General features: G+C 46.6%; 2 long non-coding RNA genes across 6 annotated transcripts in view; one reads left to right on the plus strand and one right to left on the minus strand.

The window, feature by feature from the left end:
* The window catches only part of LOC111096005, a 29314-nt gene extending 13924 nt beyond the window's left edge, over window positions 1–15390 (minus strand). Inside the window, exons 1-5 of one of the 3 annotated variants that reach the window (XR_005359942.1) lie at window positions 15289–15390; window positions 6445–6538; window positions 5993–6151; window positions 5526–5625; window positions 563–621 (exon numbers count right to left, since the gene is read on the minus strand). This is a non-coding gene — a long non-coding RNA (uncharacterized LOC111096005). Of the gene's footprint in view, window positions 1–77; window positions 622–5525; window positions 5626–5992; window positions 6152–6444; window positions 6539–15288 lie in introns of those variants that run through there. The other 2 variants (XR_005359941.1, XR_005359940.1) reach the window with 2 other exon arrangements.
* LOC111096006 overlaps window positions 1–23405 on the plus strand; it is a 32742-nt gene extending 9337 nt beyond the window's left edge. Inside the window, exons 3-5 of one of the 3 annotated variants that reach the window (XR_005359944.1) lie at window positions 11445–11630; window positions 13356–14027; window positions 21917–23405. This is a non-coding gene — a long non-coding RNA (uncharacterized LOC111096006). The remainder of the gene's footprint in view (window positions 1–11444; window positions 11631–13355; window positions 14028–21916) is intronic. The other 2 variants (XR_005359945.1, XR_005359946.1) reach the window with 2 other exon arrangements.
* The last annotated feature ends 658 nt before the right edge of the window (window positions 23406–24063 follow it).

Genomic DNA, 24063 nt, shown 5'->3' on the forward strand with positions numbered 1-24063 from the left:
GTGTGTGTCTCATGCATAAATAAATAAAATCTAAAAAAAATATTAAAAAAATATATATATCAGTGATCACTCCTTAGCAGTGACCTTACTGGTGATTCTTATTTTCTCCATATTTGTTCTGTATTTTCCAAATTTTCTATCATAAAAAGTACATTCCTATAATTGATATAAGATAGTAAACATTACAAACTTCTCACTTCACTGAAACATGGGTCACCCTGGTTAAAATGCAGTGAATTAAACCAGTCCTCTCACCTGGTATCTCCAAAGAGCCTTGAAAAATATGATTGTGTCACCTTTTAAAATAATCCTGTAGATGCATGAGACCCATGACATGTTGGAATGACAGTACATTAGCAAATGACTAATGTCCAAGGTCCTGAGAGGAAAGTAATATTAAACACATGAGTAAATGAATGAGTTATAGTCAAGAGCTCTTGGAAGCAGAGGCTCTCCTTCATGATCAGCTGTGATCCCATTCTGGGCCAGTGGGTCAGGAAGGATGCACCATGCTGTCCTCAACGTGGAAGTGATAAAAGGGTCCCTCTGAGAGGCCACTCACCCAGAGTCACCCAGCTTGTGAGTGGCATCTCCACAGGCTGCCTTTCTTGGCATCACACTCTAGAATGGAAAGTGGGATCCATAAGTATTAAGTAAAGAAAGGTGTTTCTAGCTGGAGCAGCAGGGTAGGGGAGGCCTGGGTACTGGGAAAGCTGGCATTTGCAAAAGCAAGGCTGTGAGCTCACCTACAATGGGGATGCTATGTCCTGGTCACACCTACTTAGGGTACATGCCCACAACAGCAGGCAAATGGCATGCCCTGAAGATCCAGGGGGGCTGACCAGACTCAGAGATGTCGTTCATGCTCAGCCTGATGGCCCCACTCTGAGCCCTCGTCATGCCCCCTGCCAGCACAGTGAGCCCTCCTCTCTACACGTCCACCCCTCGGCTCTGCAGCTCCCATTTGCATGGCCGTCATGTGTAGGACATTCTGCCCCCAGGATGAATCTCAGCAGGTGGCACCAGGTCACATTTATCCTGCTGTCTGTGCCAGGTGAAGTCAGCTGATTCCCCCTGGCTGACACCGTTGTGTTTACCCAGTGTCCACCTCCACCCTCCAAATTTCTTATCACTCAAAGTGCCAGTTCCCCTCCCCAGTTCTGCCAGTACTGAAATGTTACCCACCCCTTTCCCATAGATTCCTATGTTGAAGCTTCGACCTATCATGTGGTGGTCATTTTGAGAGGAGTCTTAAAGTAGGTGATCAAGGTAAATGAGGTCATAAAGGTGGGGCCCATTCTGATGAAGTTAGTGTCCACAACTTCAACCTCTCGCCAGGAGGTACCCAGCCAACACCTAGATATTGCATTTGAGGCCTTCAGAACTGTGAGAAAATAACTGTCTGTGATATTCTGTGGCATTTTGTTATGGCAGCATGAGCAGACTCATACATCTCCCAGGCCAGTGAGGGGATGTGTCATTCACTCTCGTGGGGCCAACCTGACGGGCTCTGCTCTCCCTGGATTTCAAATCAGTGTTGATTGATGCCCAGGCTAGAAACAGTTGGCGTTCACTCACTCTGACAGCAGCATCTGAGGACAGGCCACCCGCTGGGCCCTCAGGCTCTCCCGGTTCCCCACCACTCTGGGACCTCATTCTAAAACTCCCCTCAAACCCATGGGCTATCACAGAACAATCCATGAATTCCTTCTTTTCTTAAGTTAGAAATGTTTTCACTGTAGGGAAAAATCCCCAAGTAACAGAACTTTATTTTTATCCTTCCTGGTAGTAGAATATTAGTTTGAATGGCCCTTAAGATAGCAAAAACGCTTTCACTCTTAATGTATCAGGACGAGGAGAAATAGCATGGGTTCCCCAAGTGTGACTTTTCGCCTCCTTTTATCTGCCTGCCTGCCTTTGTTCATGAAGACGGGAAGAGAAATTAGAAAAAGATTCATTCTCCAACTTAGCCTGGTTCCAGCCTTGATGGCAAATGCATGGATTTTATCCAAAACTAGATGAACATGAGGGCCTCACATTTGGGAGGCAGCCTGGAATGCCATTGGAATGGGGTTGTTCTGCACTGTCCCTAGGTCGTGGGGAAATGACCATTGTTTTTATTTTGCCAAGGGCTGGTCACTTATCCTAAGGCCTAGAGGGCCAAGGGAAGTTCATTCCTCATTGCTGTTTTGCTTTGCAGTGCTAAATTAGTAATGGAACAGCTTGGTCCAAGGGTTTTCTTCCCAGAATTTAATAAAAGGCACAGGTGTGGCTGAGGGGCACTCAGCCATATGCAGCTCGGGGCAGCAAGGAGAGCTAGTTCCAAGAGTTCCTATCTACGCAGAATCAGTCTTGTTCTGATTTAAGATGAGCTCGCTGCCAAGTAGCAAAACACAAGGAACCCCTTTCTTTTACAGTTTGGATGCTTTCTTGGGCTGCTCATGTTTGTTGCTTTGAAATAAAGGTCTAGTTGAATGCTTATTCCAAAACCTTTAGCCAAATCTAAGGGAAAGAGTTGAACTTGAGAAAAGAAAAAGTGGGCACAGTTATGGCATCCATACACCCCAATTAGGATCATTGAAAGGTTGTTTCCAATGAGAAAAATAAATGAAGGAAGGGATCTGGTGTGCCAGGGAGTTTCAGGAACTACCATCATCACCACTGACATCACCACCATCATCACCACCACCATCATCATCACTAATTTTATTTGACCATTATTATGTGCCAGGCACTGTGCTAAATCCTCAACATCATTAGCACCTACCTCTTATTTTTTTTCCTTACACTCTATTCAATTTTTCTTCATGACACTTACCTCTCCTGGGCATTGCATCATAGACTTTTTTTTTTTTAACTTTTATTTACTGATTCATGAAAGACAGAGAGAGGCAGAGACATAGGCAGAGGGAGAAGCAGGCTCCCTGCAGGGACCCCAATGCAGGACTTGATCCCAGGACTCCAGTATCATGACCTGAGCCAAAGGCAGACGCTCTACCACCCAGCCACCCAGGCCCCCCACATAATAGATTTGTTTGTTGATGTGTGTTTCCTTGGCCCTTTCCGGCCCAGAGTGTAAACTCCACAAGGGCTTTTGTTTTATTGGCAGTGAGATTCCCAGAACCTAGCCCAGCGCCTATAACATGGTAGGTAACCAGCAAATTGTAGTTGAATGAAAGAATAACAAGAAGGACAATACCATGAGTTGATGCTGTCACCCTGTTATCACAGAGAAGCTCATGGAAGCTGAAGAGCTTGCCCAAGTATATCAGTACAGAATAGAACTCAGAGTCAGGTGGTTAATATAAACCTCAGGCTCTTGGACCTCTAGAATAAGTTATGTTTTAATCTTTGCTTCAAGACTTTTAAACCTCTACATATCTGGTTATTTTACTAAAACAACTGAAATCCATCTCCACTCTCCAAAAGAAGAAAAAAATGTTGCCTAAGAGTGGACAACTACCCACATCTGCTTCTCTGCTTGACATAAAAACCTGAGCTGTGTTCTCCAAAGACTTAATTAATGAGTTGACAAAGTAAGAACCATTTGCCCCAAACCAAGGCAGGGATAAAAGTTGATTGACAAGGCTCTAATTAAACCCCAATTTATAATCTAACAGCCTGAGATCTTTCAGGTCATAAAAGACTTTGATCCTAGAAATTGTGCTAATCATACTTCCCCACCCCCACCTCCTCCATCTCTGTCTGGCTTCCCTAACTTCTGGATGGGTGCTGCTGCAGAGGCAGGGCTGCAGGCCTTGTTGAAAAGAAATTAGTTCCCTGCAGTGGCCGAATGAGCTGTCTTTAAAAATAACAACAGCCCAACATGGGGTCTTGAGATAGCAATCTGGCCATGGGCTCCCTCAGTGAGGACATCGTTTGCATAGTGATGCATGCCAGATGGTTCTAAGACACATTCCAGTATCTGTGATGATGGAGGAGCTGCCACTGCTTGGAGTGGGGGTGGGCTGGAGCTGGGCTGATGGGGGAAGGGGTGCTCTGCTCTTGTGGGACTCAGGGAATGACCCTCTCTAATGGTCTGTGGGGAGGGGATCCAAGTTAAACACTAGCAACAGACAATAGGTAGGAAATGATGCAGTGTGACTAGAGGAATGGGTGGTTCCCAGAAGGGTGTGGGTGTAAGGCAGCCAATGGGCAACACGCTGGGGTATCTTCTCCTTGCTCAGGTAGAGAGGTCCAGATAAATGGCTCCATATTTGGTGATTTCAGTGGCCAGGAAATTTTTTTGTAATGAGGTGGACTGACTGACGTAGGCTTACCATCTTTCATTGTGTCTATTAAGTTCTTGAAAAGCAACAAGGAAACAAACAGATGAACAGAAACAACAAATTCCTACCATTCACGCCATAATCAATTAATTTATTTTGAAAAGAACATTTTAACACACACAAAAAAGTGGGAAGAATGTCATCACAGATGAAAGATAGGCCTTCCCAAGAAAGGGTAGTAGATAATCATGAACAAATTCATACATACTTTCTTGGCCCTCATTTCTATCACTTATCCTTTGGTGAAATTTGTTATAGATCTGCTGAGCCCATGGCCTGAGGTTTGAAGGATGATTGTAAGTCCCTTTGGGCTGGGACAGTTAGGTTGAGGTGATTGCTAGCTAACATCTACTAATTGGCTTTAGTATCTCCTTTCATTCTTAAACGGGATCCAGTTTGGACAACCAATTATGTGGTCACCCTGAGAATTTGGGGGCCTCTAATGCAGACACGGATCAAGACTTTGATTTTACTCCATGACCCTGGGGACATATTTTTAATGTTCTTTCAAAATACTTTTATTCTGTATATCAGTGAAGGAAGGGAAAATCTGGCATGCTGAGATTTGTTCTCTCTTCACCACCCCTCTCTCTAACAGCTTTGTTGAAATATCACTGACATAGAGAAACTGTATATATTTGGGGCGCCTGTGTGGCTCAATCTGTTGAGGGTCCTCTTGATTTCAGCTCAGGTCATGATCTCAGGGTTGTGAGATCAAGCCCCCCATCGGGCTCTGTACTCAGATCAGAGTCTGCTTCAGATTCTTTCTCCTTCTCCCTTCCACTCTGCCCCTCTCCTGGCTCATGCACACATGCATTCTCTCTCTCCCTCTCTCAAACATACATAAATAAATAAATAAATAAATAAATAAATAAATAAATAAATAAAATCTTTTTAAAGTGTATATATTTAAGGTGTATAACTTAATGTTTTGATATATGTATACATTGTGAAATTTCTTCCTTCTTCCTTTTCTTATTCTACATGATAGTCTGAAAGGTCTTTGTATAGATGAACAAGCAGCGGAAGAGAGATTAAGAAAAACATTGTGCACATAATTCTGTCCAAATTTGTCATCTGGCTTAGGAAAGAGGAAAACTCAAACTCTCCCTACTTGCCCATTAGCGTGCCAGAAATTTACTGGATACTCAGCAAATGGGGACACACCACAGACAACAGGACGTGGTCAAAATGGGATCTACCAGTCTCTTCCCAGACTGTGCTTCAGGTACTTACGTGTTGCATCCTCCCTCAGAATCACCCCATGCAGCGACAGAAGAGACACCTCGCTCCAGCACCACTTTCCACGCTGTTCACGCACTGTGCACACCATGAGCTAATGTAGAAGGAAAGATGGGGAGTTTGATGCAAAGGGATGTTATCAAGATGAAAACCAAAAGAGTCAATATCAAACACGGTCTTTATGTTCATGGAGTGAAAGCCAGTGTGTCACCTCTAAAAGGATCACTAACCATCCTGAGTGTTAGCTACATCAAAACATCACAAACGCTAGGTGAGTGAGGACAAGGATGGCTGATGATAGTGATGGTGATGACAGCGTTGGTCATCTTGAGGGCCCTCGGGGCATCCCTGCCTGGGCAGTGCTATCTCCTTGCACATATGCTCCATAGACTGTCTGGGGGAGTAAAGGCAGCAGACATGTGTTGGTGCCCATTCCCTCCCCCACCTCCAAAGTGACCTACTTGATTCTAAAAGCATTGAGTTTGATGTTGGCTTTCAAGATTTCCTGGCCCAGTTCACTCCACTGACACATGAGAAAATACCTCAAGGCCAGAGAGGGGAAGCTCCAAGTGTTCGTATTCTTGCCCAAGTCTGTAGGTATTCAGCAATTTTTCTTTAACCTATAGAGAAGGTGGTCATTGGATTTGGCCAACCAAATGAGTTCCACAATGATGTATTCTTCATCCTCCTCTGCCCTGCACGGGGTTGGGACTCAGTAGGCCTGTGTCGAGTTTAGCTAAGCCTGTCCTCTGCCAGAACATTACACGGACCAGACCTTTTGCCTCAGGACCCCCGTGGCAGCCACCGGTGCTGGGTGGTTGATGGAGTCAGGCCCTCCTCAAGGGGAACATCTGGGCATACAGGCCTGAGTTCTCATTTCTGAGTGACCAGATTGTTGAACAAAAACAAATACCTGCTTTGTGCGTATTTCTTTCCTTTTGGGGGGTTCAAGAAGAGTTGACGTTGGAGCCACGGTCAAAGACGTTGCCAAAACAATCAGAAGCTCTCTGAAGGAAAGGAGAGCCAATTGCCAGCATTCAAAGCAGCAGCCAAGATTTAAGAAGCTTAGACACCTAACCTGCCTTGATTTAGAACCCTTTCAGGCTGACATTTAATATCGCCTTGCCTGGTGGGCAGGTTTCTTGCAGTGTTTGGGGAAGGCTAAATGGGATTGGAACAGCGATGACCTCACCCGGAGCTCGGCGCCCCTCGGGTCTGCTGCCTTTATTGAGCTCAGAGCAGCTCAGTTTGTGGCACTCCCAGGCTGGCCCCACATTCCCGGTGGGACTTGGAAAGCCCAGTGTTTATCCCTTAGGGCGGAAGGGGGTGTTTTTGCTGGGGAGGGGTGCAGGCCCACCAAGGGAGATCTGTGCAGACTACATCACAATCACAGGTCTGCCCGTGGAGAAGACACATGCAGAGCTAGGCCAGCTAGAGGCAGACCCAGGACCATGGGGTGGATGTTCCGGGAAATTACGTTCCACATATTGTTTGATTGATGACAGCTGGTTAAAGAAAGGTCTCTCCACCACAGGAACTGTTCAGAGGGCTTAGAGGACTGCTTGGCTAGGGGCATTGTAGGAGGGTCTCAGAGGCTGCGAAAGGCAAGGGTGGGCTAGATCACATCTGAGATCTAACAGTTGGTCTACCCATGAGAAAGAAGACATGGCCACTGGCTTCTATTTAAGGGCCTCTGGGATATGGTAACACCTCGCTTAACTGCAGTTTCAAATATTAAGCACTCTTAACTAGCTGAAAAATAACCAAGATTAGCAAGAAAATACAAAATGACTCAAGATTTTGAAGTACTGCTATAGAGTTCACGATTTCTGAGTAAGAGGGAGTGCAGGCCCTCATCCGTGACCCAGTGACTCTTATTTTACTCATGATTCTGACAGACTCAATGGACTGCCCAGCAGTAGCTGAGAGAGAAAAGTACTGAGTACTGAGAAAAGTACTGAGGAAATTGGGGGAGAAGGGAGAAGATAATTTTTAATACCAAGATAACAAAGTAGAGAAAAGTCATCGGAAGTATAGCGAAGTGGGGCCATTTAATGAGAGGACCAACAATTGTACAAACTTTGGGAACATGTAAAGAAGAACCAGGTTATGAGTAAGGAGCTAAATTATGTTCAGTGGCGTCTGTTAAAAAAGAATAATGCACACTGCATTTCACGGAGCTCAGTAATGGAAGATTGAGGGGTAACTCAATAACTGGGAACTTGCAATACATACAGCAGACATATGATTAAGATACACATGATGAAAGTACATCTGCATATCAATATGAAAAAATATAAACAGGGGTCCTTGGGTGGCTCAGCGATTGAGCATCTGCCTTCAGCGCAGGGTGTGGTCCCAGGGTCCCGGGATCGAGTCCTGCATCGGGCTCCCTGCATGGAGCCTGCTTCTCCCTCTGCCTGTGTCTCTGATTGTCTCTCTATGCCTCTCATGAATAAATAAATAAAATCTTTAAAAAAAAGAAAAAATATAAACAGCTAAAAGAGAAAAATGAGCAAAGAGCGGGACATAAATAAGCATTTCATAAACATGCTGTACAAATGGCCAATCTACGTGTAAAATATGTCCGTCATTATTAGTAATCAAATACAGGCACACATTGGAAAAGGATACTTGATTTTTGTCTGCCAGATTGTCCAAAATCAAAAAGAACCAAAATATTCCAAGTTATTTGGGATGTTGGGATGTAGGTCCTTTTAAGCATGATTGGAATGCATTCGGAAAAGTCAGTTTGGTATTTTTTTTTTAAATCATCATCTTAATCCCTCATCAATTTTATCTAGAAATTCCACTCCCAGCAATTATCTGCCCCCCCATAAAAAATGAATATGAAGACTTGTGTTCAAGGATCCTCATCGGAATCCAGAATTATAAGACGTTAGAAACAGCCCGAAGTCCACTGGGCTATTCATGTGGTGGAATGTTCGTGGGTGCAATATCATGAAAACATCTAAAAATGGCATATCTTTGTAAAATGATGCAGACAAGATATTGTGAATCAGGTAGTATAGGTGAGATATATCATTGAGGAATAAAGGAAGTTGTAGAATTGTATACGAAATATGATCCTTTTGGTATAAAAAATTATTGTTACAATTAAGCCATATTTATACTGAACTCTGAGGCTACTCTCAATCCTTGGAGCCAATGTTCTCTCCTGAAATGAGACCAGAAAAAGGGGTCTTTTAACTTGCTGTTGTTTTCAGCTTAGAAAAATCAGTTGTTTTCTTTGGGCCAGGCATTCTCCTGGGTTCTTATGAAGATTATTTAATTTCATCTTTACCAACACCCTCTAAAGTTGAACCTTTACTTTACCTTACCATACCTGAGGCTCAGAGTCATTGCAAAATCTGTCACCAGTTAGTAAATGGCTCAATCAGGATTCAAATCCAGATCCATGTGTCCTCAGAATTGGGGCTCTCAGCAGTTCATCCATGCATCCATCCATCTACCATCTATTCATCTATCCGTCCACATCCATCCATCTGTCCATCTGTCCAGCCACCCGACCACCCATCTATTCATTTATTCATCTGTCTATCTATCCATCCATTTATTCATCCATTCATCCATCCATCCAACCATCCATCCAGCTAGCCAATACTTATGAGGGTCTTTTTGAGACAAATGATGCTACACCTTTTTGGATGAAGATGTGATTAAGGGCAGAAAGTTTGTATAATAGGATCACATGCAGAATGCACAGGAGTTGGTCCCTATTTGGATATTCACAGGGATAAGGATGAAAACTCTATTTTTCAAACCTCAGACATAGAATCCTCAAGCTGGAGCTATTGTGCCTTATGACATCCACTCATAATGTAGGGAAAGTTCTAGGATATATAACCATCAGGAAATGGAAGTCCAAACCAGGGGGTACTCTGATCAGCGAGAAGCCCAGGTGGGGTGGGGAAAGGTCAACATGAAGGTCTGAAAGAAGTTCAGGGAGGCAGGGGGACACCAGGGGGCTTCGAGTGGGGTTTGGGGGGGAGAGGAGAAACTAGTTTGGGAGATGGGAAAGGACAAGACTGGGAGTGGGCCAGAGGGGCAGGGTATTGGGAGACCCAGGGTTCCACTGGTAGACCCGGAGAGCAGGACGACTGTGCTCTCCTCAGGGCAGAGGCCTGGAACTTGGTCTTCGGCTCAGAGCAAATCCATGCTGGAGCTCGTTAAGCCAGTCATCAGCTCTGCACCTCAGGCCACGAGTTCCTTCCTCTGTGGCCACCAGGCTCACAGCAACCTCTTAAGAAGGACTAGTACACAAGCACCACCTCTAAGTGGCTCTGACTGGATCCATCTGGAGAGAGGCCATCCATCTCCTTCCTTCTTCTTCTTCTTCTTTTTTTTTTTTTTTTAATAAATATCTCCAGGTAATTCTAAGGTGCAGCCAGGTGGAGAAATAGTATCCTAAATCCTCTGAAATACAACCCTTTTTAAATACAGTTACCTGTTCACCCATTTTGTAGTCCTAGGGGTGCAGATTTCTTAGGCGAGGTGCCATTGGGGAAATCCAGGAGGGGTAGCTAGGCCTCAGGATGAGAGATGCTTATCCAGATACAGCCACACACTTGGGCACGACCTTGGCTGAGTCACTGCCCTCCCTGGGCCCGAGGGGCCTTCTGCAGAGGATTTGTGCCTGACCCCACGACGGCTGGCTGCCCCAGTAGCAGTGGGAGCTTGAAGAATGAATGAATGCATGAATGAATGTGAGGCCTACTTCAAATAACCGAACTTAATCCTGAAAAGGCAACATCCCTACCTGCTTTATCCTTTATGGATGTAAGAATTTTATTTTATTTTTTAATTTATTTTTTTTTAAGAATTTTAAATCCAGACTCCTGAGAATGTCTATAAGTCAGCTCTTCCTACTTCACCATAGGGTTAGAGGGTGAGAATGTGCTGCTGCCATATTTTCAAAACTTTATTTCATTTCTGAAAACCTCAGAATTTACAACCCTAAAACCACCCTCTTTTCACCACTAGTTTGGAACATCACCAATCTGCCTGCTTGAAACTCCCGTTTCACTTGCCGATTAGACCAGCACAGAAACAGTAGGCATCTCAAAAAGGTCAGCCTTCCCAGACCAACCCACACTTGTAACGTTTTGCAATTTTGCAAGAAGGGACCTGGAGCCTGACCAAGTCACAAACTGTCTGATTTGAGCTTTTTTCCCACTAATTAAATTCAAACCATTAATCAGATGAGACACTGTTTCCTTTTTGCCTTTGACCTCCATTTGCTTTGCTCTTTGCATCTGTCACCCTGGAAATCTTAGCCTTCTGGGAGAGGGCTCACTTGAGCTTTTGAAGTTGGCAGAGAAAAGATAAGGCAAAGGAGGCAAACAAGATTTGCTTTATGCAAAGTGACCACAAGGCAAGCCTGCAGAGCCCGCCGATGGATCTGTTACCCTCCAGCCAAAGAGATGGGATATTATTGTTCTAGTTTCATTTGTTTGCTTAACCATACAGTTTTCGTGTAATGTGCCCGGGGATGGGTGCAATTTGTCTTTTAAAAGTCTATTACTCTGCAGAGTGCACAGCCCTGACTTGCTTACCCTGATTGGGTGAAAAAAAAAAAAAAATACTGGACAGAGTTCAGTAGCTGTTCCTTACCCTTATCCTTATCTCAGCACTTTAAGATCAAGTTCTGCAAAGTGAGCTGGAAAAATAGGCCCCAGCCACTTGCAGTGTGTCCTCTATTGTGCTGAGAGGTGGCCCTGGCCTAAGTGGAGGTGACCCTGTGTGCCACCAAAAAGACAAAAAAAAAAAAAAAAAAAAAAATCTAGAACCACAGTCAGCCTCTGGGATTTGAACCCAGGCACTGGGGAGGGTTCGGGGTACAGCCTCCTGCCTGACTTTGCTGTGTAATGATCTACGGTGTCTGGTTTCCAGAACGTCATGGTTATTAACCGCTGGGGCTTACTCAGATTAACGTCTGAACGCCAAGGCCAGTCCTATTACGTGGGTTGGCTTGGTCTGCTCATGTAAACTCTCACATGTGCTGACACATCCAGAAGGGACTGGAGCCTCCATACCAGCAGCGAATGTCCCCATCTCGGAGCTAAGGCAACAACTCTGGTGAGTGCTGTCTCTTACTCCATGGTGCACAGACTCTTCTATAGTCCTGAACCTTCTAAAGCCCTGTGGGCTTCAGGTCTGAGCCTCCAGAGGTTCCATTAGCTTATTAACCAGGCAACCAATGGTCCTCTCCTAGTGAGAGCTTCCCGCTGATGACCCTGGTCATTCCGAATGTGGAGCCTCCATCACCAACGTTCCCTGAACCATATGCTGTTGGTGGTGCTGAAATGTGGTCCCTGACCTTAAGGGGTCATCCTCAATTGACTTTGTTTTGGTCCCAAGTATCAAATGAGCAGACACAAAATGACACATTTTGAGGGAGACTTGCTGGTGGGCTGAGAGGATTTCATGGACATGCCTGAGTTCAATGAGCCAGTGTTCTCAGCAGGAGCTTCGTAAATGCACAGGTGCTAGGGACCTCACCCCAGAGGCTTTGACCCATGGTCTGAGCATGTTACCTGTAACAGCTGTGCCAGGTGAACCTGAGGCAGAGCCTGTGTTGAGAATGGTGCTTTTGGTGGAAGCCATTGACCTCATATAGTTAACAAGACCACGTTGTCTTGATTATGAAGGGCAATGAATAAATACTCAAGGGTGGATGAGGAAAGCCTCTATAGGAAAGACTGGCATTGGGAATGTCAAGGTCTACAGTGGGCCAGCCAGCTGGTAGTCAGGCCTGAACCCCATGCACATGATCAGGAACATATCCCTCACAAATCATGAAGACAGTCTCCCTTGTGACCTCATACTTCACTTGCATTTATCCAAGGCCAAGAAGGGGCTCCTGGCATGAGACACAGGTAGTAGTGCAGGGGTTGGATGCTGGTCCAGCCCAACTGGAAGGCACAGGGCAGACCACATGTCTGTATTTTGCCCAGCACCAAAGGCTGGCATGGGCATCCCTTCATGGGAGAAGAGAGGGTGTGGTCAATGCTTAGAGAGAAATCAGTGTTTTTTTCCTATGATTTTAGTGCAGGCACCTTCAACAGCAGCAGGCTTATTTTGTTGGCCCACAATGTCTGTTTGTTTGTTTGTTTGTTTGTTTGTTTGTTTTTTGACCCACAATGTCTTAAAAATGGGACATTTCACATATAAATGCAGAGATGCTGTTGCTCTTGGCAAACTCAGCAGACCTGGCTACACTGGGCCAGTGTCCCCATCTGGAGCCCAGCCATGACTGTCATTGTGGCCAAGGTCTGGGCTGTCAGTTTGCCACAGTCCCCACCATCCCTTATTGTCTGCCCCCAACCCCCTTTGCCAGTCCACAGCGTCTGCCCAGTTACTGGAGGCAGTGGGTTTGAAGTGCTCCAGACAGTTGGGGGAAATGTGACATCGTCACAAATAATGTTGAGTAAAGTCATCCACAGTTGAAATTCCTTGCAGAGAGACTGGATCAGGTCACTGATGGGGGAAGCCGATAGCCAGTCACAGGTTAACGAGCCTTTTGCTCTGGGGAGGATATATAAATATACCCCAGAGGGGATCTGAACTTTCCCCCACCTATCTGATCCGTCTCTAATTGTTACCAATTGGTATTCCCTTACGTCCATGCTTTCTTTGTAATAGAGACGTTGTTCTCATTCTCCGGCTCAGAGTGACCCTATATTCCAGCTGCCCATCCACAGGGGTCACTGATTTCCTGGGACAAGAATTTTTAGGGTTTTGGTGTTTAAAACATGCTGTTTTCTTTCTTCCCTAAACCGGTTCCATTCATCTTAAATCAAGTGCACTGACATCCTTGAAAGCTACTCTTCCTGGATTTGTATCACTAAGCAAAGTTATAAGAATTTCACCAGACATGAGACACGCTTTTGTATTTTGTTAGTGCGTTTCTAAAAGATGACACATTAGCAGATGCCTGTGGCAACTGCATTCTGTCCTTGTTGGCCTTTCAGCCTGCAGAGAAGATAATTGTCTGTAGAATTGTGAGCTGGTGATGCCGTGCCCTCCGACCTCTGACACCGCGAGCTTGTTGAGGGTAGGGATGAGTTCACTGGCCCTTCCCGGGACTGTCCTGACGTCTGATCTGGAGCAAGCAGGACTGTTCCCAGAGACTGTAGCCCCAGCTGGAGCAGGTGCCTCATGGCGAACTCCGTGGTGCTCGACTGGCCCTGATCTACTTGGGTGAAGCTTGGCCTCTTCAACAATGAGCAACAGTGGACAATGGTAGAGTGAGTCACCTTCCTCCTAGAGCTTCCTCCTCCCTGGTCCCACTTGGCCTGCGGGAACACGGTACGCAGATGAGCGGGTGCCATGCACTGGGGAAGGGAGTGCCACTGAGTGACTGCTGGAGGGCGCACATGAGGTGCAAAAATGAGACAAGGCCAAGGTGGTGGCTGCACACCTGGTGAGTGTGCTTGATGCCTCTGAGTCGCACAGCTTTAGGTGGTCACAAAGGTAAATTTTATGACGTGTATTTTACCACAATAACAAAAAAGGCAATGGGAAGGAAAAAGGAGACTATTCAATGAGAGATTTTTAAAATGAAAAATGAGAGGATCATATGGTTCTCGTCCTTTCTTTTATTAATGTGGTATATCACGTGGATTGATTTGTGGATGTTGAACCACCCTTGTAGCCCAGGAATAAATCCCACTTGGTCATGGTGAATAATCCTCTTAATGGATTGTTGGATCCCATTGGCTAGTATCTTGGTGAGAGTTTTGGCATCCGTGTTCATCAGGGATATTGGTTCGTAATTCTCCTCTTTGGTGGGTCCTTGTCTGAACAAGGTAATGCTGGCCTTAGATAAAGAGTTTGGAGTTCCTTCCATTTCTATTTTTTGAAACAGCTTCAGAAGGATAAATATTAAATCTTCTTTAAATATTTGGTAGAATTCTTCGGGGAAGGCACCCGGCCCTGGACTCTAATTTGTTGGGAGATTTTTGATGACTGATTCAATTTCCTTGCTGCTTATGGGTCTGTTCAGGTTTTCTATATCTTCCTGTTTCAGTTCTGGTGGTTTGTATGTTTCTAGGAATACATCCCTTTCTTCCAGATTGCTAATTTGTTGGCATATGAATCACGAAACTCTACCTCTGAAACTCATAATACACTATATGTTAATTGATTTTTTTAAAAGTTAAAAAACAACAAAATGAAATGAAAAATGATCATGATTGCCCCCCAGAGAGACGAGAGAAAGACTTGTGCTCATGGAACAAGATCGTAGTCTTTCACCTTCCTCATGGGAAACAACTATATGTGCTCATGTGTCTCTGTCACACACATACTTACACACCTATGCACACCTACATGCTGTCACACACACCTGTCTCTCACATACCCACTCACACACCTACACAGTCACATGCAGATAGACACACACCCCTATACCCTGTCACACACAGATAGATACACACACCTACACACTATCACATAGTCGTGCATACACACTCACTCGAGCACACACATGTCTGTCTCTCACACATGCAGGCATGCTCACACACTCACATCCTGGAGCCCGTCAAGCACACATCTTGTAACCACTGCTGCCAGCTTGTCACTGGGCTGCAGACATCCTGGTGTGACCTGGGCCCATCGGTTTCCCCACCTGCAGATGGAGATCAAGGTCCCTCCAAGGATTCAGAGAAAAGTGACCCAGGATATTGATTTGTGAGCACCACAAACTGTGTGTCTTGAAACCACAGACACTTACAGTCTCACTGCTCCGGAAGTCTGGAATCAAGGTGTTGACAGGGCCATCCTTCCCCGCTCTTTGTGTCTCGGTCCTCCCTGGTGTTCCTCCTCTAAGGACCCCAGTCCTATTTGATCAGGGATCTGCCCCACGCCACTGTGACCTCATCCTAACTAATGACATCTGTTATGACTCTGTTTCCAAGTAAGGATGGTTTCTTAGTGACCCAGTCTGCCCCTGGCACCCCAAGTCCCTCTCTGCCCCAGAGCCTCTGAGAACCTCTTGACTTCTTCTGGAAACCCACAACTGTTTCTCCTGAGCATCTGTGATTCTGAAGGGACCTCTCCCGAGCCCTGGCTTTCACGGTTTAAAGGAAGTGAACGTTGCAGCCATGGTTTTAATTAAGGGTTGATGGGCCATGTCATGACATCATCAATAAAATGAGCATAATAAAAAGAAATAATTTGATAGGAGGCGTGGGAGGGCAGCCCAGGCTTTGCCATAAACCTACATTATGTAGCAATAAGAGGCCGTTTTAGAGAGCACGGGTGAACTTCGGGCTGCCCTGCCTGTCCTTTGTTTGCTAAGAAGCTCCGCCCAAGCTCACCAACACTCCGCAGCCCCAACCAGCCCAGAGACTGCCCGAGAGCATGGCATTTGCTGTGCTGCTTAGAGGGGTGACCTGACCAGGTTAATTCCAAACCACTGAGTCTGAGTCAAGTTATCTTCTGGAAATCATGCACCAGGAGATGCAGTGTTCTTGCAGTGGGGGCCATGATGTGACAATGTCTTCTTGGAGCTGTGTGTTACTGTGTGGCCTGAGACTGCAGGAAGCCGGAGTGGGGTTCCAGTGTTTAGAACTGAGCTCAGCCTTAAATATGGGCTCAGGGAGTCCTTGGCTGGATTTGTCCATGGCTGTCATTTCCTTAAAATACATGAATGAACCAAAGTCTCCTATTACTCTTAAATTCCATGTTCCTATATTCGTGGTTTAGAAAATTTGCTTTCTTGGGCACTGGGAAGATTTGGCATGCTATGTTACCTTCTGGGTGTTGCCATTTGAGGAACACTGATTGTTGGAATGGGCACAAAGATCACGGGACAGTTGTTCAGCACTATAGCCAAGTGTGTACTTACTGGGGCATCAGGCCAAGAGGGCTGAAGGCAGCCTGCAGCTGGCTAGTCAGGCTATGAACTACTGCTTCTAGTAGAGGGGGTGGCTTTCTGCAATTTGCCCAGAGGGGGTGTCCTTACCTCATTCACAGGAAGATACCTCATTAGCTAACATAGCTCTAGTTGAAAGAATTGGAACATCAAAGACAAGAAGAGAGTGGACACACTACTTTCAAATCAGACTCCTCCATTGGTTCATGCAACAGATTTTTGTTAAGCACCTTTTATGCTCTGGGTGCTCTGCTCTCTGTGGGGAAGGGGAGTTGGGATGGAAAGGATCTTGGGAGTCTGAGGACACAAACTGAACCAATGAATAGAAGTCACCTGGATGCTGATTGTAACACAGTAGATGGAAGCATACTGACCAGGACATCTCTTGGAGAAGGCGTTAAGAACTGTTTGGACGTGGGAGCTGGGTACACCCTGTGAATGAGTCAGTCCATTCCTAGGTGTACACCTTGGAGAAACCCATGTCCAGGTGCCGTGGTAGATCTGCAGAAGATGGAACCCAGCTGCACTCTGTTTAAGTGCTCCCAGCCGGAAATAACACAAATTTCTATCAACAGTAACACAGGGCGATGACAGTGGTGACATCTTAGAAGAAAGCTAATGAACACACAAATTAGTGACGAATGAAAGAAGCAAGTCACAAACTACAGATACACTTAGATTGTGCTTTTGTAAAGTTCAAAAGCATGCAAGACCTCCTTACACATTCGTGGCCATACACAGGTGCCCAGTGCAGAGAAGAGCGGGCCACGGTCAGCTCCTGGGCCAGGAGGACACTGTATGGTAGGGGAGCTAGGGCTCCATTGTGTTTCATGGTCCCAAAGCTCACCTCTGGGATTAGTCTGAACCAATCCTAAGAGCATCTGCACCTTTGCTTCTTGAGGGAACTGGCTGTGAAGTCCAGCTCTGCAGCTTTCCAGTAGAGCGGGCCTCTTGGCTTTCCTGAGTCTGTTCTCTCATCTGTGAATGGGAATAATAGGCCCACCACCAGATAAAAGTGTTGAAAACCTCACATGCAGCCTGGTGGTATGACCCTGGCATGGACAGATGTCTGGAAAGTACTCTGGAGTATTGCAACAGTGCTTCGGAAGACATAGACTTCTGATTTCCGGGCATGTGGTGGATGTTAGATGCCTTCAGAAAAGGGCTTAAGTTGAGACAGAGAGAAACAGACATAGACACAGAGACAGAGGGAGAGAGGGAGAGAATGTTCCGCCCACCCAGGGGTGACGCCACTGTGGCTTATGCCAACGGGGTTCCAGCTCCTGACCTACTTCCTGTCTGCCCATTGCATGAGCCTCAGATTTGCTGAGTCAGTCCTCACAATCCTGTGAGCCAATTCCCAACTCCTTGCAGCAAATCCCCTTAAAAATCCATATTTGTACACTGCTTCCCTCACTTATTAATTAGATCATCTTGGACCAATCGTTCTGCCTCTTGGACAGGAAATAATCACTTCACAGAGAATTAAAGAAGAAGAAATAGTATAAAGTTCTTAGCCCTTGGCCATTTCTATTAAGAAGTTCTCCAGAAATGTTAGACATTATCTTCATTATCATTGCTCAGCACAGTACTTTTGAAGAATGTTATGATTCTCATGGGAAGAGGTAGTGGAGCTCCAGAGAGAGGGTTGCTCTCCCAACCCTCCACACACACACATACCAGGGGAGGGATGAGAGTGCTCCCAGGTGACCACAGCCAAGGCCAGAGAACAGGTCACAGGAGGGCTGGTGCTTCCTCTTGGGTCCCTCCGGAGACTCACCATGGAAGGTGAACCTAAATACCATGTGGTGAAAATTCCCAGCCACACTCAGTGCACAGTCCTGGGTGGTGTCCAGGGGACACCATGCGTGTGTGACATCTTAGATGCCCATTCAACATCTGAGGACATTTGAAAGCACCTGGAGAAGAGCCCCTAGTGAGAACCACCCAACTGAGCCCTTCCTGAATTCCTGACCCACAAAATCCTGTCCCCACTGGGCATGCTGTCCCCATGAGATGAGCTGATGCTGGCCAGAGTGCAGGGAGGGCGGCCTGGGCAATGTTTCAGACTGCAGGGTTGACATCCTGGCCCCACTGCTCCCTGCTGGAGGACCCCAGGCACGTTATTTCGTCTCATCTGTTTACAGTTTCCTTATCTGTAGGTGGCTGCGTCTCCTGGGGCTGCCCTGAGGAGGGGACGCAGAAGTGCAGACCGAGCCCTCACCAGCTGAGAGCCTCTGGCAGTCTGTGGATCAAGGACAGACACAGGGGCCGGTGATGTGGCAGGAAAGTCTGAAACTGCCTTCTTGGCTCTTCGCACAAGGGAGGGCCCTGGGCCAGCCTGGTCAGGGACAGGCAGAGCCATGACTCAGAGCATCCTTTTCCTCAGCCTGGCTTGGAAAGGGAAAGTGTGATGCCATCGTCATCCTGGGGAATCTGCGGCTTCATCATCTCTGTCCGGGGGCGGGGAAGGGGACCACCATGGAATTCAAATGGGGGCAGAGGGGTCAGCGAGGAGGCAGGGCTATGGCTGACATGCCTGCTTCTCCGGATCTTCAAGGACAGAGAAGTCAGACAGAAAACATACTATCCCAATTTCACTTGCGAACCTACTCCCTGGACCAGCTCTCGAAGTTTCGCTGCTGTGTAAGTCCCCTCCCCCACTGAAAGTCTTTGCTCATCTGGCAAGTGAGAACATAGATTAGCCCCCTCAGGCCAAGCCGGCCACTAATAAGACATTTGTGGAGAAGGAGAACACAGAAGACACCCAGACCAGGCCCCCAATGCACGCTACATAGATAACACCCAGGGTCCTGGGGCCCCAGTGTGTCACCTCACGAGCACCCACAGTTACTGGCTGGCATCATGGTGTTATAAACCTCAAAATACCTTTTCTCACTGACCCTCCGTCATGCCTGAGATCCACTCTTATTTTGGGCATTGGAGTCTTGAAGCCTCTAACTAGAAATCAATATCCCCATGGTGGAGTCGCAGCCACCATCTCTCTGACATGATCCAAAGTGATGGCTAATATTTATAGTGTCCACAGCATGCCAGACTCCCTCTTGTGTGCCTTATGTACACAAGCTCATTTGAACCTTAAAAACATCTGTGGGATGAATTCTGCTGGATCCCCATTCAACAGATGGGGAAACAGGGATACAGGGCAGTCTGGGAGTCTGGTCATAGACACAGCTGGGCATGGAACCCAGGTCTCTCTCAGTGAGGAATCTGGGCTGTGAACAATTACGTCATCATCCTGGTGTGGTTCCCCAGGTCCATGTGGGTGGCCATGGTAGCCATCAGACATGTATGGCCATTGAAACCCAAATACATTAAAATCAAACCAATTAAAATTCATTTCCTCATTTGCACTAGCTAGCGTAGGCACAGCAGCCAGGGGTGGCTTCCCTGAAGTGGTGACATGGGAGCGATGACTGCATGGTGAGAACAATCGCTTCTGTGAATCACCCCGGAAGAGCGGGTGGGTGACCCGGCCAGCATTTCTGGAAACCCCCAGCTGGAAAGGAGCTGAGGGTGGATGAAGAGCACAAAGGACATAGGACCTGGCAGGGGTGGGGGGTTAAGGTCAGGCCGTGCAGGTGGACAGGACCAGGCCCCGGACAGAGGGCACTGGGGCCACAGGGAGGAAATGCACACTTATTCATAGTGCAGAGGCATGATGTGTTCATAGCACTAGCAGTGGGTACATGGGAGACCATGCCCCCTCCTCTTTCTTTCTCCACTTCAGGTGGAGCTGCAGGTAGGTGCTCCAGACAAACAATCAAAAATGCTGCAGCTTTGCCCATCAGCTTCTCCTCTGGGATGTGGGGAGGTACTGTGTGGTCTGAGTCCTTCTTCAGTCTTGGTCCTGGGAGCTGGACTCTTGAGTTCCAGAGCAGAGTGTGAAAGGGATGTAGGCCAAGGTGTCTATTTGAAACAAGCAGGAGCGGCTTGGGAACGTGGTTAAGACCCTGTCTGGGCTCCACATACTCCTTGGGTGCTTGGTGTGCACCCAAGCGCCTTTGCTCACTTTGCAAGGACTGACAGAGTGCTGCGTTTGTCTCCTAGAAGGGGAGCTAGGGGGCGGGGAGGTGGGTGGGGTGCTTTGTCACTGAAAACCCTCTTGTGCCTTATACATTTTGTGCTGGGTGCATGTGTTACCCATTCAAAACGCAGATAAATAGCAACCTAGTAGTTTTCGGTAGAGGCTGGCAAGCGGCTGGCATGAGGTTCCCTGCTGTGAGAATATGGCATTTCAGGAAGATGCGCCAGTTCCTAGTGGAGACTGCATAACCTTAAAAAGTCCTGGATCTAAAAAAGAATGTTAGAGATCTGGCCTGAGCACAGGCCTGAACTCCCTGAGCACAGACGAACACATGGAAAGCTGAGAAGTTAGAAGTTAGGAGACACCTGTGGCTGCACAGCTGGATTGGAGCACATGTAGGATTAACATCCAGCCTCTTGCTCCCAGGAGGTGCTTTGTTGGGACAGATTCTCTCCCTGGAGCTCCCCATTCCTATGTTTTTATAATCCTGAGGTGCAAAAGAAAAAAAATTGCCCATATGATGGCTTCTGTGTTTTCCAAAAGAAAATTGGAGCTCTATAATCCAACTGGGGTCCATGGGCGGGTTTGGTGCTCAGAAAACCTGAGGATTCCATGTTCTGACAGGTGAGGTGGTGTTGTCTGGGGTCTAGAGATGGTTTATGGCAAGACTAGGGGCTAGGAGACTTTCTGGCAAATCCCGAACATGGCCAAATACAGAGAATTTCATGCAAAACAATGAACCAGGGGATGCCTGGTGGCTCAGTGGTTGAGCATCTGCCTTTGGCTCAGGGCATGATCTGAGAGTCCGGGGATCGAGTCCCACATCAGGCTCCCTGCATGGAGCCTGCTTCTCCCTCTGTCTGTGTCTCTGCATTTCTATCTCTGTGTGTCTCTCATAAATAAATGAATAAAATCTTAAAAAAAAAAAAACAGTGGACTAGGATCTGAGGTGTGTATAATCCAAGGTATATGTGTATAATGAATGCAATGAGTACAAAATACTTTACTAATTTGTTCTTACTGAACCTTGCTTATATAGCAGTTACCTTGCATCAAGACCCATCCTAAGCACCTCACAAACATCAATCTGTAACAGAAGTGCTATATCATGATCAATTCAAGTGCAGATCCTGGAGTCATGGATGTAAGTCCCAGCTCCGCTGTTCTTATGAGTTGTGTGTCTGAGACACAGACACAACTTAGAGTTGACACTCTAAGTGTCAACCTGTCCATCTGCATGAGGGGTATGTCACCGACTCTCATAGGCCTATGAGAAAGAAAGCTGTGTCTTGGTTTGAACCATATGCAACTCCTGACTTTTGACCTGTTTACAAAACAGGCAGTTTCATATGGTTCAAATATATAAAGAGCTTAGCCCAATGCCAGCCCTTGGAAAGTATTCAATAAATAATAGCTTTTTTTTTCTTCCTTCTTTAGCCAGGGAGGAGCTTAAACTTCCCACCCAGAAGGTTCTGTGTTTCTCCATTCATCATCCGAAGTCCTTTGACTGGCTCCTTTGCCCTAAACTACTCTTCAGCAGAACTCCCTTAAGTAACTAAATGGCTTTCACTGGGCTCCAGCCTTTTAAAAGAAAGAAAATGTCGATGATGATTCTTTGTCTCCATAAACTCTTATGTCTGATGACTTCAGCATCCGTGCAACACAGTTGCCCAACACAGGTATCTTGAGGTCTGTTGAAGGAATGAGTCCGGGAGCAGAGAGCTCCCAAGGCAGGCTCCTGGGGATGCAAATTCCTGAGCCATATGTCACCCTTGCAAGGTGGGGGGCCCCATCACAGCCCCTGACAAATGCATGGCTCCTGAGCCAGTGAACCACAGGAGGTGAGGTTCACATGGGCTGATTGCATCAGAAGATACCTTCACGCGGAGAGATGCCCTTTCTAGTCCCTTTCCTGCCAAAACACCATAGCAACCAACATGGAAATGCCATTCAGTCTCTGAGGTCCGGCCCCTCGGATGTCAGCGCCTTTCTCCAGGAGGGAGAACAGATGTGTGTGCAAATTGCTAACTCCTCCCTGCATGGAGAGGGGGCCCGCATGCCCGAATCCCACCGTTCACTTCGTGGAGAAGCTGTCAAAGAGCACTGAGGTGTGGGCTGTGGAGGGAACTGAAAGGGTGGCCCCAGGGGCCCGTTACTGCCGGCCAGAAGGGGAGTCAGAAAGCCTTCTGCCCCGCCGAGAAGACGCAGTCGGCCTTACCGGGAATATACGGCTCCGTTATCAACACCAGCTATGTTTTCACATGTTTTAGAGCGACAGCGTGAATCCAAATCATCATCGCTGAATTATTTACATATCCACACAATGTGCTGACTATGTTGAGGATGGCGTGAAGAAGGTTTAGTGGCTGGAGTCCCTAGGGGCTCGTATTTAACAGTCCGACAGGGAAGCCTCCCTGGGCGACTGCGTTGCTCTCACTGAGGGAGTGACCCGGTCAACGGGCATCAATCACACAGGCGGGAATATCTGCTCGCTCAGCCACCACGGCCCCCAGCCTGCCACCCCCTCGCTGGCCCCAGCATTACAGGTCCTCCACCACAGGGCGCCTCTGCCTCGCAGCAATCCATAGATACTTTACAAATAAGCGTTATTGGGTAAAGAAAGTTACCCAGAAAACAGCTACCTGATTACATGGCCAGGATACAGCCTCAAACATACACTCAACAGGTTGTGGAAACAAAATATGTTACATTTACCTTTGGAAATCAGAATATCTCATGCAGCATCCCCCACTTGTACGTAATCACTGTAACGGTAGAGAAGGGAGGAAAGAAACCTGGCTCAAGGCTCCTTAGGATGCTGATTCAAAGGCTGGGCAGAGAAAAATACAAGGTGAGCCTGGAATATCTTGTGGTGCCAGAAAGCAAGAAAAGCAAGAAAGCTTTCTTTTTTAAAAAGAAAAAAGAAAGAAGAAAGAAAGAAAAAGAAAGAAAGAAAGAAAGAAAGAAAGAAAGAAAGAAAGAAAAAGAAAGAAAGAAAGAAAGAAGAAAGAAAGAAAGAAAGAAAGAAAGAAAGAAAGAAAGAAAGAAAGAAAGAGAGAAAGGAAGAAGGAAGGATAGGGCCATGTCAAAAGGACGCAAGAATTAATCCAGAAGAGATCTTCCAATGGCCAAACTGGGATAATTTGAACAACAAAATAAATAATGGGAGTGTTAGGTTATTACCCAAATAATAAAATAAATATCTATGAGCCCATACTAATATAAATAGATGTCTGAATAAATAAATATGTGGGAAAGAGATAAATCTTCCTTGTGGAAGATTTCCAAATACTAAATGTACAAGGAGTGAGGACAACGAAAAGTCACTGTTAGTAAGAGTCCCTGTGGCAAGACCCAGCGACCAATGTGAAGATTACCTCCGGGAGCGCTGAAGCAGCAGAATGGTGGAAATCCATTAAGATTTCTCCCCTAAAAGATCTCCTGGTGAAGGGGACAGGTGTCCACATGTCCTTCAATCCCGTTCTCCCCCTGCAGGGGGCAGTGCAGTGGGCTGGACTTAGTGACGCCCTCTGACCAGAGAGGGTAGGGCAGGGGGGAAGGTGGCCGACCCCACCCTAAGTGGC

Source organism: Canis lupus, chromosome 5, assembly GCF_011100685.1.
Source record: "Canis lupus familiaris isolate Mischka breed German Shepherd chromosome 5, alternate assembly UU_Cfam_GSD_1.0, whole genome shotgun sequence".
In the NCBI taxonomy this organism is placed as follows: Eukaryota; Metazoa; Chordata; class Mammalia; order Carnivora; family Canidae; genus Canis; species Canis lupus.